At 40.2% G+C, this 17,286-nt stretch overlaps 1 protein-coding gene across 3 annotated transcripts in view; it reads right to left on the bottom strand.

The window, feature by feature from the left end:
- Nucleotides 1-7,466, bottom strand: part of KLC1 (kinesin light chain 1) — a 41,749-nt gene extending 34,283 nt beyond the window's left edge. The window contains exon 1 of one of the 3 annotated variants that reach the window (XM_030452118.1): nucleotides 7,007-7,466. The gene's annotated coding sequence lies outside the window, so the exon portion shown is untranslated. The remainder of the gene's footprint in view (nucleotides 1-7,006) is intronic. The other 2 variants (XM_008500008.2, XM_030452117.1) reach the window with 2 other exon arrangements.
- Between the last annotated feature and the right edge of the window lie 9,820 nt (nucleotides 7,467-17,286).

Here is a 17,286-nt window from a genome sequence, read left to right as displayed (position 1 = left end):
GCTATGTGGTTGGGAATAATGTCCTTGGTAAGTGCTCCATAATCTGCAGGGTTTACTGAGATGATCTTGAACTCTACTGGGCCAGAAGGTACAGATCAGCACAGCAAGCCCTAATCCAGCATCTGACACAGTCACCTTAACACCCAGACACAAGGATCAAATCACAATTTTAGCCTCCACTAAGCTATCTTTCACATTCATGATTTATCTTAGTGCTGAAGCACTGGGTGCTCCTTTGGAACTCCTGAAAATCCTGGCTGTGGGAACAACACCAACATGACAGTTCCCACTATCCTGGTGCACTACACCACCCTCCTGGTGGACTGACAGAGAGCACAAGCACATGTTAATTGGAAAACAGACACAAAAGAACTAAAAAGGAACATCTTTGTATTCTTTTTTAAACCATCTTGTTTTGACAATTCTGTTTTGAAAGCATCTCAGTACTGAGGGCATCAGAAGATTCACTTCCTAAAACAGCTGTACAAAGCAACATATTATGCACTTGCAAGTACTGTTCCATTAAATAAATAAACTTTTAAAATACGTATCAGTGTGTTTCCAGGCCATTTGTTAACAACTGTATGGGGATCAAGATTCAATGGCCAAACTGTAGCTCAAGCCCTACAGGTTGCTGCTTTCAAAACCATGCTGTGCATCTTTGCTTTCTATCTGCATTCTGCACAAACTCCAAACTTTCAAAGTTCTCTGAAGTTAAATGAGTATTCTAAGAGCAGTATTTTAAGGATGCTCTTTAAGTACCCTGTGAGAGAAATCAATACTAACTGAATAAGATGACTTAAAAGTAGAGCAACTGAGTCATTAACCTGCTTTTACTTGTCTTCTGAACAATAGAAAGGAAATATAATGGATTAATGGCAAATTACTGGGACACTGAGTCTAAGTCACTCTCTGGTGTCTCTTGCCTTTTTAAAAGATACAGGAAAAAAAACAAATCTTTGAAAAATTAGGATATCTCATCAGCAGTCTGCATTCCAAAATGGTCCCGGATCAGAACCCTACAGAACAGTTTTATCATGTTACAAAATCACAGAATCATAGAACGGTTTCAGTTGGAAGAGACCTTTAAAGATCACCTAGTTCCAACCCCCCTGCATCTCTGTGAAATGTAATTCTGCCTTACACAGTGTTCATGTTTGCACACCAAAGCTTCACAATATAGACCACATCCCGAATTAATCCATCTTCCTGATGATTCATCCATTCCCACCTCTAGTAAGACCTCCAGGTCACTACCATGTGTTCTGGCATCCTGCCAATCATCATCAGGACTCCTATACTCCACATTATGATACACTCAAATGCAACTGAGCTACATCCAGGGAAATGGCAAACATAAACAGTGCATTCTTTATCTTCCCCAAGTTATTGCCTCTCTGTACAGAGGAATTTAAAGAAAGAAATGGCCATCAGATCATCTGGCAGGCTTCCTGGAAGCACAAGACTGTGGACATTCATTCATTGAGGCTACACTTAGATAGAATAAGCAATGCTCCTCATGTAGCCATACATTTCACTCACATGCTCCATCATGCCAGCACAAGCATTCCTGTCCATAATAAATCACACCAAATATCCATACCTTTTGCTGGATTACTTTTCAGTCAGAGTTGAGGAGATGGAGAAGGAAAAGGTCCAGGACACAGAGCCAAAATGCACCTATTTCAACGTGCTGCCATGCAGCAAGCTGTGTTAACAGAATAAGGACATGGAACAAGCAGGCAGAGTGAAACTACATAAACCAGCACCAAGACCTAAGTTGAACTATACCCTTAGATAATAATTACATACAACTGTTCTATCTTCTATCAGCAGACACACTTTAGGAGGATACTGTCCTCCTCCCATCTCAAATCTGTGACCTCCCTTAGATCCTCACAAATTACCATCCCACTAGTTGTTTTATCTGACTACACACACTCAGCCTCTACACTGAGGTGGAGGGCAGGGGGGGTGTCTGTGAATCCCTTTTAACACACTCTAAATATGGCTGGGGGTTCAGGAGGGAGGTGAGGGAAAGGGAGGAACATCTAGTTTAAGCACCTGAACAAATTACATGTTTAAGGCAAGGGTATAGCAAAATCCAGCTGTGGCAAAGACAAGGTATGAGGCAGGAACAGCAGCCTCTGAAACAGACGGTGCTTGAGCTGCACAGCAGCTGTGACTTCCCTACACTGTATTATTTCATAAAGGAACATCTATAAAAGCACTCAATCTTAAATACAAAATTCTACTCAGAGGAAAAAAAAAAAAAAAAAGCAGAGCAACCCCCAAGATGGAGCCCCTCCTCCCCTGCTACTCCTTTACCTGTATGACATGCTTTGCACATCTCCCACCTAATGTCATCTGGAAGGAGCAAAACCAAGATGCACTGCAGGAATGCAGGAATGCAGATACTGCAATCCTTGAAAAAATTTTAAACTACCACCCTCTGCCTTATGGAATGGCACACACACACACACACACACACACTAGCACATTGCATTTAATCTTTTTTTTTTTTTTTTTAATAACTTTGACTACTTGTGCTGTCTCCAGGCAAAGCACAATATTAGAACAGCATAAAATATCACTAGTAATATGCTGCCAAGAGAGACAGAAGTGAAGGTTTTAAGAAACAGCCATGCATGTAACACCCATGTTTATATGTTACACAAAACACTAAGAATTAAGGTAAATTATCTGATAATTCAAAAAATATAATTGTCCTTTAAAAAGACTTATTTTAAAGTATTAAAATTAAAAAACATTAAAAAACAAATATTATTTGTTTCCTGAAAAAATATGTAAACTACACAATATAAGAAAAGCTAATATTAAGTATTACCAAAAAGTTCATCTTTCCACGAGACATTTCTTGCTCTTCTAGATGTTAATTACTGCAATGTTAATTATTAAAATTACTTTCTGGGGTACACAGAAATAAACACAGGGTTATCATCACATAGTAAGTAACATATAATTAGCCACCACTCCAACCCTGCTGATAGGTAAGGAAGACAGTACTATTGACTAAAATGGTTACATTCTTTGCTATGTTCACTTTAAAAATCAATAAAATCAGCTATAGTTCTGACAAAATCCCAGAAACACAATCTTAATGTGATTAATAGGTTTTACAACACGTATTTACAAAAGAATAAATTTCATTAATTCTACATACATGTCAAAGCTTCCAGAGCAAAGATTGTTTCTGACTGCACTAAGGAGTTAAATAACAGAGTCCATAGGAGATAAGCTGGATTCAAAGAAACAGTGATTAAATCAAGATACAGATGGTATTGCTTGCATGTGTTTTTTTAGCTGACTGAATCAGAAGAAACTGTCAATTATGAAAAATTAATTTGCTTTATACATTATAAAAAAATCAGTATATCTTGTGTCAACTGTGTTTCAGTGTTTGTCCTCTGAGAACATCTCCTTTATTCATATTCCAAATACATTTTGGGTACTGGAAGCACATATCCTCAGTCCTCATGCCTGCCTATTCTTAACTCTCTATGTTCTTCCATTACTAAATATATTAATTACCTAGCACAAAAAAACAAAACTACAGTCTCATGCCCACTGCTTGCAAAGCACCTCACAAAAAGCCCTGCAGAAATAATTCCTCCATCACTGAAAGCATCTGTGATTCTGGCTCTGGCCCTCTAACAAAGTGCCCAATTTAAATACTGTAAGATGAAGGCAACAAAGCATCTCAGCAAGTCCAAGCTAGAATAAGTGCACCTTTTTATGGTCAGGCATTTATTGATAAGCAATTTTTCAAAGCCACCACACTTATTTCTAGAACCTGCTTTCAGAAAGGAAAACATTTCACTCTAAAATTACTGGGAAAGCCTTATTAGTTCAAAAATACCAGAAAGCAACTGTGTTAAGATGTATCTACTAGGAGCAGTTCTCTTCAGAATTGAAGAAAGTTTCTTTTTAGCATGAATAATCTTTTACTGTTACCACGGATACCACAAAGTATCTGTTAGACATTATATATGCCATGCTTTTCTTTTAAGGAAAATGAGAGTTAACATTGAAAAGAAATGCTTTATTAAACTTTGGGCAAGGTAAACCCTGTGTTCTTATAAAACAATTTAAAATACTTTGATAATACAAAGTTTTATGCAAGCGGAATTAACTGGCCACTTTATTGCAATGATGATGGAACTGGTCAATTTTTATGATAGTTGTGTCACATTGATGAACACCTTAGAGTAAGACAGACTACAAGAGATGTTTAAGTAGACCGAGCACATTTGTCCCCATCAGTGCTACTATGCTCTTCAAAATTAAATACAGAAGTGTATTTTGCTTATTCATGAATTTACCTGAAATTCCTTACTTTCTACTCCTCTTATAAAACCATTCTTTTAAAAACTATTTGTACACTGAATTTTTAAAGTAATCATGAGTTATGCATTGGGAGAGATGCCCAGAATAAATCCAATTGCATGTCTGCCAGAGAAGCCAAACAGGAAGAAAAAGTAACAGCATAAGACCACATGTCTCAAAAGAAACAGAACCTCCAGTAGATTTTCACAACTGAAATTGGGGCTACAGTATTTCCCCAAACTCATATTTAAATAAGAGACATAAGTAGGTATGTATGCATACATAGATACTCATACAGATACATTTCAAGTGAGTAGCACACAAGTGAGGGTATCATAGCAAGTTCTTCATAACGGAGGAAGCAGCAATTGCTCTTACATCCCTTACATGGCCAATCAGTATTATTTTGATCCTTGTATGTCAAAATAATTTAGAAGATTGTATTTTGGACTCCTGCAAACTTCCTTCACAATTTTGTATTAAGTAATTCCTCTTTTGTCAAACACAGACATTTTTAAGAATCAGTTTCCATTAATAAAATACCGTTAGAATATCACAGTAATCTGACAAACAGAAAATGAGGCTATTTCATGAGACATCTGGGAGTAACTTCATTCTCTTTTTTAATTACATGTGCCAACATGTTTTCTTTGATTAGAAAAATAAGGGAATCTAAGCTTGAACTGCCGTTAGAATGTCTCATTAGTGGCACTGTCCAGTTCCATCATCGTCCTTTGGAATCAGAAAGGCTGCCAAACTTTTAACTGCAACATGATGCAGAAGTGATACTGCATTGTTGTGCAAGTTTCAGGAACAGAGAAATTAAATTCTTTACATTTACCCACACAATTCTGCATCATATAAAATATAAATCTAAACAGAACTGCTAGAGTTCTCCGGATCTGTTGTAATTTCACAAAAATTCTCTTAAATCACGTGTTCACAAAAATAATTTTTCAAGTGACTTACAAAACAAGGTCTTCTGCTCAGAATTACCAGATGGATCAGCTTTCTCTCCCTTCTGACAATAAATGCTGAATGTGTTACTTTCAATTGTACCTATAATCCCAGGGTTATAATATCCACTATCATGTTTTGCTGAAGCTTCGGAATTCAAAACCAATTAAAATAAAAGTTATTTTCCAAAAGAGGCTGAAGTCATTTGTGGATTGAGAAAGGCATTGTTTTTAATTTTGTTGGTGTTTTGTTAGTTGGGTTGTCGTAGGGGTTTTTTGTTTATTTTAATTTTTGTATTCCTAATTAAAAGGTTAGCCTGTCTAGATCTGGAAGGCTCTTTTTTAGCTTCCACTGAACCCTGTTTGTGTGTAAGTTTCCTGTTTAAGTGAAGTGCAAATACAAAAGTGGAAGTGAGAGAGAAACAATTACTTCCCAGAGCAATTGTTACTAAATCTTCTGCCAATAGCAAGAACACTAAAATTATATTTTAAAAGCCTTCACTTTATGTATAACTGTGAAGTATTTCATATGCTTAATGACATTTGCTTACCATTTTGCTGTTCAAAGCAACTATAAAAACAAACTTTCACTTTTATTTGGTTTTATTTTCTGATTCTGTATTCAGATTCCATGAGCAGTACTTTAATACTGCTACATTTAAGTCACAGCCACTAATAGAAATGACTAACAGAAACAAAACCAAGTAAGAGTAAGGACAGCATCATGGATTTACTAGCCTTTTAAAAAAGCGGGATAGCAGTACACTAGGTGATGCTGCTGTGGTCATTAAAATATGGTTCAATATGGTTACAACACAGAATTCAGTAAGAAGTCAAGAAGTTCCTTTTTGTGACAGCGAATTGCTATGCAGATCTACAAATCGAGCATCTGGTTTCCCATAAACACTGGAAACACAAAACCAGAATGAGTAAGATTTTTACAGTCTTTCCAACTAATCCCTGCCCAAAAGATACCGTTATCGATTAAATCAGTTACGCGTAAATGTCATTTTGTTAGAAAAACGCGTTTCTAGCCAACGCTTTCCTTTCTTATTTTAGAAGCGTAGATACATGGCCAAGCCTACGAATCCATTCCGACTACAGCACAGTGACCTACAATATATAAATCCGGTCACTATTTACAAAACCCAAGGAAGCGCAATCCCCGCCTCTTCTTTCCCTATTCCCGAATTACCAGCAGAATAAACCACCTAACCCAAGTCCGCAAACTGAAAACAAAGCGTCTCCCGGAGCCGAGCTGACCAGGGCTGCGGGGCGCGGCCGGCAGCTGCCCGCACCCGGCTCTGCCCGGGTCCCTCCCTGGGCGGCGCCCGGACCCAGCCGCAGCACCGGCGGGCGCCAGGAGAGGAGAAGGGGACAAAGCCGAGCCCATCCCCGCCGGGGGATACTCATCCTTCCTCGGCCAGGGGTGAGTGCAACTGATAGAGCTTTCCACAGAACACCCAAAACCCATCTCACCACCCCCCACGCTAAAAAAAAGACCCCACCCCACCGCTGCGCGCAGGGAAGGGGCTGGCTGTCAGCGGCGCTGCGGAGGGACCAGCCGGCCCGCGCAGCCTTTTGTTGTTTGCGTAATGGCAGATAAAAAAGCAAAATAATTGAAGACAAACAACACCCCCACCCCCTCCCATAGGCCTCCCATCCCCGCTGCCCCCCGGGTGCGGGCAGCTCCCCTCGCTCACCGCTCGGTGCTGCAGGCTCGGGCGATGTGCGCAGCGATCGCAGAGGCGGCGGGGGCCGCGCAGCCCGGAGTTGGGGGGGGGGGGGCGCGTGGGGAGGGAGGAGGCGACCGGAGGAGGATGTCAGCAATGGGCGGGCAGAAGGGAGGAAGGAAAAGGGTTTTTTTGGGGGGGCGGGAGGGTGGGAGAGAGAAGACCGGAGAGAAGAAGGAAGGAAGGAAGCGGGGTCGGCACTACGGTGCCCTCAGCGTCTCCCCCCGAGGCGCTGACAGATCCGGCCCGGCCGAGCCAAGCCCAGTGGCCGCGGTGGTCGGAGCGCGGCCCGGCCCCCGAGGAGCGGGCGCTGACAGCTGCCGGCAACCGCTGCCTACCCGGCTGATGCCACCAATGCCGCCGCCGCCTCCCCAGCGCCCGCCCCACGCTCCCCTCCCTCCCACCGCCGCCCCGCCCAACATGGCGGCTCCCCCTTCTCCCACAAGACCCTGCGCGCCCTTCTTTCCCACCGCCACCCCATCCATGATGTCATCCATCCCCCCCCACCCCGTTCCCTATTCCCCCCCCTCACCCCCGAAGTCCCCAACGCGTCCCCACCGCACCCCGGGTCAGGCCCTCGGCGGTCACCCGGAGCCAGGGAGGGGGAGGAGAGATGCTGGGGCGAGGCCTTGAGGGGGCTGAGGTGCGAGGCCCAGCACTGACGTTCCCGAGGCCAGCGGAGGAGAGGCGCTGGGGCCGTGCTGAGGCCGGGGCTGCGAGAGCGTGTGTCAGGGGAGAGCAGAACCCCGCATTGCCTCCGGGCAGCCTCCCGGCACACCCAGGCGGCTTTGTGCTCCAGAGATGGGGACCGTCCCAAATCCAAATGCTTTTTTTTGCTGCTGGAAAGAATTTTGGGGTGTTGCCTCTGTGGAGCAGGCTGAGAGTGGGAGTCGTAAAGCTGATGTGCAGCTCTCTGTTGAAGACCTCCGGGACAAATGCACGTGAAGAGCTCTACGGCGTGCAGCTGCCTCACGGTTACACGGGGGAAACGGAGGCTGAAACACAAATTCTGTGGTGAAAGCTTGGGCCCCACTCGTGGCTAAGTATGTGCCACTGATACGTTTACATGCCCTTGTCTTTGTTCCACGTAGAACCATGTTGAAGATCCCTACTCTTCTGCATATTTACACATAAACAGTGATACTTCTATGAACCTCACTTGGTGATGCTTGTCACAAGAACTTTCTCTTTGCAGCTTCTAATTTGGTGCCCACTCTTGGTAAAGAAGTACCAGTCACAGTATTTTCTTAATTTGCTTTATGTTCCACTCGGTAGAAGTTAAATGTAGAAATGGAAGATGGAAGCAACAGAGATATGATGTGAAAAAATGTTAAATATAGCACAGCAATAATATGTACATTGGAAATCATCAGGGAACAATGACAGCCTAGCTTCATGGAAGAGTTATTAATGTCTGGGCAGAATATTAAGGTACATTATTATCTGAGCTCCACATAGAATAGAATAGAATAGAATAGAATAGAATAGAGCAGAGCAGAGTAGAGCAGAACAGAGCAGTTTGGCTGGAAGAGACCTACAACGATCATCAAGTCCAGCTGCATATGTAATTCCTGCAGTACCTGTAGGGTATGAATTATAAGCTAATGGGAACACATGCAGGTATTGTGGTAAATCAAGAAGTGCAGCCTGACCTAGAAGCTAGTATCTAAAATACACAAGGAAAGCATGGCTTACATTGGTTTGCCCTTACATACAACTTAGAGCAAGTCTACAAAATGGCAGATGAGAGATCAAGGGTCAGGTGAGAAAGCAATGCTTCTAAGAAGATGGCTGAGGAATCACAGCTAATGCTGTTGTGAAAGAGGTAGAAGAGCAAGAAGAGTCACAGAATCCCACAAGTAACAAAACCAAGTTAGGGGAGCATGCATTGTCTGCAGACTGCAAATAGACTGTTGGATTTGAAAAGCTGAGAGAACTGGAATATACTTTCTGAATACCACTCACTGATCCCCTATGCAGGTCAAACTGTCCACAAAAAACATCTGTCATAGTAGTATTTCAGAACAGCAACTTCTTGTGTTCATCTCTATTTAAAACACTGCTCTGGCAATTTTCTATTACTGGTTTACCACAATATTTTTGTTGTGACACGCAGTACAGGCTAACTATGTATAGTAATGTGAAATATGTGTTTGCACAGTAATATATATGAAAGGGAAAAAAAAGATTGAAGGGCATCCCTTTATACAAACTACATTTAAAAAGTAAGAGTCATGCCAGCTGGTCCACAGGTTCAGAGCCTTTTAATGAATATGCAAGAGATTTAATTAAAAATAGAACATGCCCTAATTACATAATTTTGCAAGAGAACTGATTCAAAGGGACCACTCCTGTCTTTTGAATAAACAATATTCATTGCTTTCTTCCTATCACACATTTGCTTTAAGAGATTTCCTGCAATTAGCTGCTTATCCCAGGGATCTGAGCATCTGTGAACAAAGCAGACACTCCAGTTATGACCCTGATTCATAATACTCTGGCTAATCAAGTACATGCATGCTGGCAATTTCCCACATAAGCAGCACACACTACAAGCTCCCTCCTGCAGGTAGGTTGATCAGCTCAATGGAACAAAAGTGCAGTGTTACTCCCCTCTGTTTACAGCACACAGCAGAAGAGAGACAGAAGAGGCTTGGTGAGTGTGCTGCTTCTTCAAGCTTCTCCTGACTTGGAATATTGGATGAGTTCTTCTCCATCAGGATCCTGTTTTTCCTGTCCTGTCTACGTAAGAGCTGACCAAGTTCATCTAGCAACAAAAGCTATTTGCTGCCCACATTTCCATCTTCTCATAGGGTACTACTTATGCTGTTTACACTGCTCTTAGGATGAAGAGATCTAGACATGCTATCTGTAGAACAGTCTTTGTCTGCCACCAAGGTCACTGTGGTTTTCTGCAGACATCTGAGTGGTTATTAAAACAAAACCCAAAACATTTACAATGCTGGATTCTTTGTTCTCAATATACCCATTTCTCTTCTGTCCCAGGAGAGAGGGAAATTTATAATTTACAGTGAGAGAAAAAAACCACAACCGCTTAACTAATGCAGCATGAAGGTCTTATGTTTTGAGGTGCAAGTGTGAGAAATACATGGAGCAAAGTAGGATTCAGTTTCACTGACATCCACAAATAGAGGAAGCCCCAGTAAAGAAATTCAAGTTCACTTCCTTTAAGAATTGTGGGTTGTTTTATTTTACTATTATTATTTTAAAATTATCTTCCTGGCTTTGAGGATCTTTTCTCCAAAAGAGACAAAAGTTTTTTAAAATCTAATCCTACAGTCTATAAAAAAAGATGATTTCATCTGATAAATGTGGGCTACAATAAAGCACTACACTGGAATAATTTCAACTGCTGCTAAAGTGCTGTTTAAAGCATCCTGGCAATAATATTGAAAGGCCAGATTCAGCAACCTGTCTGGCTTTTCATCACAATCACTTGACAGTTGCATAGACTTTTAGCTTGTATTTCCTACAAGAATGTCCTTTATGGAAAACAGGAAACATAGAAGTCAGTGCTCAAGAGTCAAAAGTGTCAAGTACACAGTCCCAGACACAATTTTAGCCTAACTCCTTTGTGTATATGTGCAGTTACTGCATGTGGAGCTACCTTGTTATCTGGGTGCTCAGGCAGTTTGGAGTAAAAGGGCTGTATTTTGTTTGACATCACTCATTGTCAGAGTCAAGATGCCTGAACATACCCTCGGGAACCTACTGTTGGCCATGGCATTAAAGTACTGCGTAAAATAAACACTGATCATGATCCCCCTTCCCAAGTCACTAAGCTTTATTTATATGCAAGTGAAATCCTCATTTTTAGTCACAAGGATTTCTAGAAAGCTGCAACAAATGAAATCCCGTGTCCTTTTTCATGCTGTTTTCTAACCACAGAGAAATAACAAGAAAATAAAGCATGCAGTGTTAATTCAGCTGTTAACAGGACATTTCATTAGTTGATTGTGTTACTTTTTTTTAAAAGAACAGGATGTTTGTGCTGGACATTAACATTTTGTTAACCAGAAGTCTTTTAATCTCCCACCTATTGCAGAGCTGTGCTATTGTTAAACCCAGAAGTTACTGAAAGGTTTTATAAACCCATTCAATTTGCTTTAAAATAATTCTGTTATGAAAAACAAACTTTAAAACCTTAGGTAATACAGTTAAAGTAATTACTTGAAAGCTAGAAACAATTAGAAAATTGGCATATTAGTATTAATGTGAACATAAAGCATAATGCCAGACAATTTCACCAACATCCCTCTATTTATATTTCCCAGTTTCTACTGTGGATACTCATACTAATGATCAAGGAGCTACAAATTGCACCCTTTGAAAAACTCTAATACTCTGCTATATAAATAGACAGACACTGTCAGTATTTTCCAAGATCTTGCTTTTAGGCATAAAAATTCCCAACAGGCTAAGAGTTTGCAGGGAAGAGCTTATGATGATAATTAGACTTGTATCATACAAGGAGTATGAATCTAACTCTATGAGCTCACACCAATGCAAACTTTGCTCAACCAGCAATTTTGTTCCTTTTTTGCTTCTGGCATGCCTCTCATTTAATTGAGAGATAAAGTAACTTTTCTTCCTTACTTCTTTCCATGTTCAGTAATAAGCTGATAGGTAACTACCAGCAACTTTGTAGCAGGGAAAGACTCTGTATTAATTCTGCATTACTTTTACTGATTATCCATGAAGAAAGGTAGCATTCCATTTACAGTCCTTTCCTTCCTCTACACTCTCACTTGTCAGTGAGGTTATTCTCTCTTGGTGTTTCAGTTGCTCATTCCAGGTTATAAGAATTTTTCATCACTGCATATGAGTCACAGGAAGTTAAGTTTATTTCTGTGTTCATCTACCACAGTCACTGAACCATGGCAGAGGTGTATTAAATCCTTCAGAGACAATAAATAAATAAAAATTATTGGTGGAGTATCACAGTCTTGGCCACTGCTAGAGTAAGAACAATCAGTGTGTGATACTGTACTTCTCTTCATCCTCACATATCCTTACTTCCCAACTATGACTGTGCTCCCTTTCTTTACCTTCTATTGGAATAAGGCCTAGTACTGACAGGAAAAGATTTTATTTCACAAACACAATAAACAGACTCTTTGTAAGACTTAGTCTTTCACAGTCTGTGTTCAAAACTAGGAACACCTGGCAAACACAGCAGAAGACAGAAGGATCACCTCTACTGATTTCTTAGTGCCTGCTTTATTACTGCATACATTTTCCCCTTCCCTTTCTCTGAACACCAGCTCTTTGTTACCTATGCAGTGTGTCAGCATTCCTTTATGGAGATTTGCTAACTCATCAGGCTTTAGATTAGGTGAGCCTCTTACCTTGATAATCTCAGTAGTCATTGTAAGGTTTTTTCTATGGCAAAGGAGACTCCTGGATACCTTTTTCTCATTAAATTCACTGTAATTTCATTATGAAAAGTGCTTTTCCCTCCTCCCCCCAAATAAAAGAGAAGTCTGTGAGGGCTGTGATTTTAATTTCAGTCACATATCAGTGTAAATATGGGATAATTCCATTAACCCGTATGAGATTTTTCTCTTTTTTGAGAAATTAATCTTTGAAAATGTAATAAAGACATCAACTTGTCTTGGCACCAGGGAAACTGGTGCTTCCTCATGGAAATGTATTCTCTTTATTCTCACTAAGATTCCTAGATACATGTATAAAAGAAGGAAGTTGTGATTTATCAGATGTTGCCTTTCATTAGAGCTCCTTATGCTAATCACAAGAAGTGCAAATGCCAGTGTATGCCTGTATGTGTGACCTTTTCCAAGTAGAAATTTGCACCTACTGATGAAAGAGAGCTGAGTCTCAGAAGTCTAAAAGGCATTACAGATAACCACCTCCTCTGGCCTTTTTTTTTCAGAACCCAATTATCAAACTATTGAAAACCAAGAAGGCATCTTGCCCTTCCTGCCCAAGAACCTCATTCCTACAGTGCTAAGCCTCAAGGGTAATATGTATGTACAGATATTATGCCAAATTGTCTCATTTCATTCCAGTTCTTTTCCCTTGCTGGGGATTAGCCCTCTTTTACTACGTGTTTTTAGTTCTAAGGAGGCCCTCAACTGAAACACTTCTCTTTTATATGTTTTATCATATTATTGTAGAGAAAGAAGATTCTTTGCTGGGTAACCCTGTTAGCCAGTCCTTCCTCCACTTACCTGCCTGGGAGATTCTGCATTCCTTTCTCCTCTCATGACCATCAATTTGCTTGGCTAAACAAACTGAACTCTTAATCTCTTTAAGAGAGATTTTGCATCTCCCTGATTATTCAACTCACCCTTTGCAGCTCCCAATTGCTTCACCTTTCTTGAACCTGCAAGTTTGTGCCATGGTCACTACTGAAAATAATTCTTCCTAAGTCTGATTTATCAGTAACCTTCCTTTCACTTTTTTTCTGCACATGCTGCACCATTTGCCAAACCTTTATCCCCTTTTCAGTTTTTCTGTTAAATGCTTTTCTGTACTCTCAGCTAATATGCTATATGAAATTACACCAAATTCACTTGGTATCCAGGGTTGTTTGGAATGTCTCATTTTTTTACAGGACACCATTTCACATGTACTTTTCATTATTGGAGTTTGCCTTGGTTAAGAGGGTATTCAAACCAACGCAGTACTCAGCTGCACTGGGACTTAATGGTAATACAGTTTGCCCCAAGGGAAAGGGAAATGGAAAAGGTTTCTGCTGTGTGACAACTGTTTCTGTAGTTTCTGTGCCAATGACCAATTATTTCTCTACAGAAAATGGCTTCAGTGAATATGCCTGGGGCTATATGGATGGTATACAGTACGTAGGGCTGAGAAGGGCAGAGTCACTCTAGAAATCAATAGGAAACAGAACTGCCTGTGCCAGGTATTTTGATCCTTGTCCTATCTCCTGGGAAATGGAGCAGATGCAGGATAGAGAGATGGTAATATTCCCAGGGGTTTGGATGTGAATTCTCTCCCCTTGATGCCTCCCTTTGCAAATATACACTGTGAAGTCTATGTTGCAGTTTCAGATGATGCAATTTCGATCTTTTCTGTTATAATTCCATCTTTTTAAATCTGCTATAGGGAAACATTTTCTTGATAATTCACAAAAAAATCCATTGAAAGGAATTAAGTTCAAAGACATGCCATTCTTCTGTGCCTTATCAATGATACAGAAGAAAACAAGATATGTACATCACTGCTATCAGGTCTTAGACTTAAAACATTAGTGAGATGTTTATGTAATTCACTCCTACTGAATGGATTCTGTGTTTTATCTATACAGGCTTAGTTACCTGAGAGCAAATATTCTTGAAAATCTCTCTGGGCAGTCTCCAAAATGTCTTGAACAGAGTCTTGATAATCCAGATGAGAAGTGGTTGAAATAATGGTTAAAAGTCAACTTTCTGCCTTCCCAATCCTATGTTATTCCCTGCTCCTTGTGTGATTAAACAAACACAAGGACTTGGCTTCCATGTGATTGTTCTGCCCAGGACCTCCAAAGGGTCCATCTGTAACCTAGCCCATCCACACTGAGTATCCCTCCCCTACTGGGGGATGTGAAAGGAGGCAATAGAGGCCAGCCTTGTAGGTGTTCATTTCTGAAGAAAGCAATTCCTCATATGTCTGTGTATAGGTGTTTTAAAGATCATTATAATAAAAAATAAACCAACAGTGAAGGGACGCTACCAATTTGTCAAGTTTGGCAGATACTGCTGCATCACATCATGTTCTGAAGGTTTTTCTTGTGCCAAAAAGGCTGGAGTCAATTTAGCAAGTTGTCATTTATGCAGAAACTGGCTAGAAGGCAGTTACCTCATCTGTATGTAGATGATCTGAGGCTAAAATTTTGCTTCAGAGGACAAATAATTAAAGATAGAAATTTAAGGCAGAACTCCTTGACTTTGGGGGCCAGCTGGGAGCAGTGCAAGTGACAAAAAGTAGAGTTTCTGGTAATTTATTTCAAGGAAAAGATCTGTGCCACCACAGTTCTCTAAAACAAAAGTGTCACCTAAACCACCTGGACTGTTCGTGGTGTTTTGATTATATAGAACAGTTCGTCACATCAATTAGCAACAGTCTCCTGGAGGACTGCTGAAACATGCCATATGCAGTACTTTAGATTCTGATGCTAAGGTATTCTAACATAAAATTATTTCTATGTAAAATAGTTATGTTTTAACGGAAGCTGAAATACACTGAAATTGTTTCAAAGACATTTATAGTGCAGTTTTACATAGTTTATCAAAGCCCATGTATTGAAAGTAATGTAACTATAAACAGGAACTGAAAAACTACTCAAAAAAACCCAAGAAGAAAGCAAGGAACAACATATCTATATATAGAGAGCAATATATAGATATAGAAATTAGCCATTAAAATGAAATGTACTGCCTACATAGAGTTACACTTGTTATTACATGCTGAAGGGCCACGAAGTAGAATATCACCATATGTTTGAAAACTGTCATGACTCACAGAGAAGAGGGTGATGAATATTAGTATCTTCCTTCATCGGTGTCTAACATTGGTGAGAAATTCTACCCAGCAATCGGTTCCATTGTGGGCAGCAGTTTAACATTCCCCATATCCTTATAATTAACTGCAGAGCTGTAAAAACATAACTGCCAGGTTTATCATGCACCAATGCAGAAAGCATTGAATATCCTTAAAGGAAGATTCACACATTTGTCATTTGTCATCCCACTCATGCTGCAACCAAAGGAAGCTGGAATGCTGTGTCACCAGCATTCTCACTCATTTCGCTTATTTCTCTTTGAATTTTTGGTTGTGAACTCTGTTGGGTAGTGCCCAAAACCCAGTTTGTCCTGTAAATAAGGGAGACTGCTTTTCTAATTTACATGTAAACATATAGTAGTGCTTAAAGTTGAAATGACATTATTACTTACATATAAAATCAAACATTGAGTGCTAAGTGGCTGTTAGACAACACCTGTAAATTACCAACTCAAGGCAGTAAGGAGTAAGTAAGATAAAGTGTGAACCTCATGATTCAAAAGCCTACGAAAAATCTTCCTAAAATGGAAACATCCCTGTCCAGTGGCAGCTCTTCAGACACATCCTCACAGCATCAGCCATGGCCTGGCAATTGGATTGATGGCTGCAGTCCTGTGGTAGCTGTTAAGAACACCAGGCAAGTCTCCAGGTGTCACACTGAACAGATCCCTCCTTACCCAGCAGCAAAAGCAGCATAGCAAATGAATTAATTTTGAGCAGCTCTTGTCAAATAAAACTGCTCTTTTATATCCTATGACAAAGCTGATATTTTCTTTGAAGTGAGCTTGAATTCTCCTTTGACACAAATTAGCACCTGTGGCTATTTACTCATCTGTCAGTTTAGTATTTTGTTCTGGTTTTCGGGGTAGAATTTTTCATGGGGCCTAAGGAAATTGGAGCTTTTCCAGCTATGACATTAAAAGCGAAATACCATTTCGGTAAATGTAAGAATATTTACCAGAAAAGCCAGAAGACATTTTCCTATATATTCATTAGAATTTAGTTCCCATTTTTTACTTTGTCGCCTACAATTTGATCAAATAAACATTTTCTATGTAAGTATTTCTATTTTCTACAGTTACTACGGTCAGAACTGTCTTGACTTGGTTTGTTACAGAATATTTATGCTGTGTCTTACCCTCTGTTTTCTACATGACACTCCAGAATAATGGAATCACTTGGAAAGCAATCAAGGCAGTCAATTAATCTCTTCTGAAATTTGCAATTCATGGAATTGACTTGACTACAGCCTTAACTACAAAATCTGGTTTGCAGCCCCCCCGCCCCCTAAAGAATCTAGATTTCTTATTATTCAAGTAATTCTAAAGATGTACATCTGTAACTTTTCTGAAACCCTTTAAAAACAGCCGATGTATGCTACATGCTGATCATCCTACAAAAAAATTTTCCACAGCAGGGCTTTGTTACAAAGATGGAGCTGAAATTCGTCAACAGGAAGTTCTTTAACAATGAGATATGAGTAGTGACCTGAATTTCTTATGGTTCTGAAACTTGCATTTTGCCTGTTAATGTGTTTTGGCTCAGCAGATAAAGTTACTGCAGCCAATTCTGCAGCTGAATCATATCAGTGGGCTCTTTGGAGGCAGCAGTGTGAGCAGAGTTCTGCCAAATGCCAGCAATTCTTGACTGTCATGGGGGGCTGCTGTGAACCCCTGCCAGTGAGGGTCCATCAAAGCAGCTTCAGG

This window comes from Calypte anna, chromosome 5A (genome assembly GCF_003957555.1).
Source record: "Calypte anna isolate BGI_N300 chromosome 5A, bCalAnn1_v1.p, whole genome shotgun sequence".
Classification (NCBI taxonomy): domain Eukaryota; kingdom Metazoa; phylum Chordata; class Aves; order Apodiformes; family Trochilidae; genus Calypte; species Calypte anna.
This window is presented reverse-complemented; position numbering and strand designations above follow the sequence as displayed.